The sequence below is a fragment of the Lupinus angustifolius genome, chromosome LG19 (genome assembly GCF_001865875.1).
Source record: "Lupinus angustifolius cultivar Tanjil chromosome LG19, LupAngTanjil_v1.0, whole genome shotgun sequence".
NCBI classification, from domain to species: Eukaryota; Viridiplantae; Streptophyta; class Magnoliopsida; order Fabales; family Fabaceae; genus Lupinus; species Lupinus angustifolius.
Window position 1 is genome coordinate 4,730,210 of NC_032027.1, and position 1,474 is coordinate 4,731,683.

Here is a 1,474-nt window from a genome sequence, read left to right on the forward strand (position 1 = left end):
TTTCGGTTGTCGAAAATGGCAAAAATTAGCATTCTGTCCAAATCCTTGTTGCCTAGGCGAACCAGGCGTCGCTCGGGCGAGCAAAAACCCAATTGGGCGAAAAAAAAAATCCTAGGATTTTCGCCGGGGCGAGCAAAAGTCCGCCCGGGCGAACAAAAACTCGATTGGGCGAAAAAAAAATCCCAGGATTTTCGCCCGGGCGAACAAGGCGTCACCGGGGCGAGCAAAAACTCGATTTGACAAAAAAAAAAATTCCAGAACTTAAGGAGTTTCTAGAACTCTCTCGCTTGGGCGATAATACCTTCGCCTGGGCGAGGAAAGCTGCAGTTGGTTTAGGATTTAAAGAGGAATTGTCGCTTGAGCGACTAGTCCCCGCTTGGGCGAGGGACGGTGTGGGAAGATTGGAATAAAATGATATTGAGAACAATGTGATGAACCTGGGTAGGGTGTGTTGTGATATAAAGGTTGCTGAATGAGATCATGTCTTAGATGTGAAGCATGACTCCACAAAGGTATGAAAGCATTGTTTATGTTCATGCCTTGTTGGGCAAGTATCCGACTTGAGGTCGTGAACTAGGGGGTACCCTAGTAAGGATACATGATATCACTGAAAAACGACCGACCGACCGTAAGAGGCTTGGTCATGTGACCGTCCAGGAATATTCGGTGATGAGTTGTTGTGATTGAGATGTTACCTTGAGCATGTACGGTTGACGTACTATCGGGTCCCACGAGAAGCATTCCTTGTCGGGAGATGGCTTAAGGACGGGCGGATCATGTGTTTGATTAATACATTTGCATTTGATTCTGATTAAGAATGCATTGCATTGTGACCATGAAGTAGTGGAGAGGAAATGACGGGACGTCTTAGAGCACCATGATGTAAGCAGGGACGGCACTAATTGGACGGTGATTCGCTAACAGTGCCTTGAGGGAGAGTCTGGGTGAGACGAGTCCCTTGTATTGCTGGGGAGGTACCCTGTTGGATCGGACAGTTCTCACAGGCCAAACTAGGCAATCTCTGACAACCCCTGGATTGCATTCGAGATCGATGAGAGGGATGCCCAGAAAGCGTTTGTACGACCTAGGTCCGGGTAGGACTGTTCCTGAGGGAACCGATCGATCTATTTGTATTCCTTGCAAGGATATGTTATTTCGGGTGGTACAAAACGGCTTGGTACGGGACCTGTACTCTCGATTATTTCCGATTAGGATGTTGGATGGATATTGGTGTAAGGTGGATGATCATGACATATCATGCATACATTATCATTGGGGAAGTACCTTCCCACATGTGAGTTACAAGTATGGTGTATTCCTATGTTTATGTATGTGATGTGATTATGACTATAATGTTGATTATATTATTTGACATATTGGTCATGTTGAAATAAATGGTAAGTTATGAATTTCTTCATGATGTTGTTGATAAATGATGAATTATATGTTTAAATATATTTTATGTCCGAGTGTA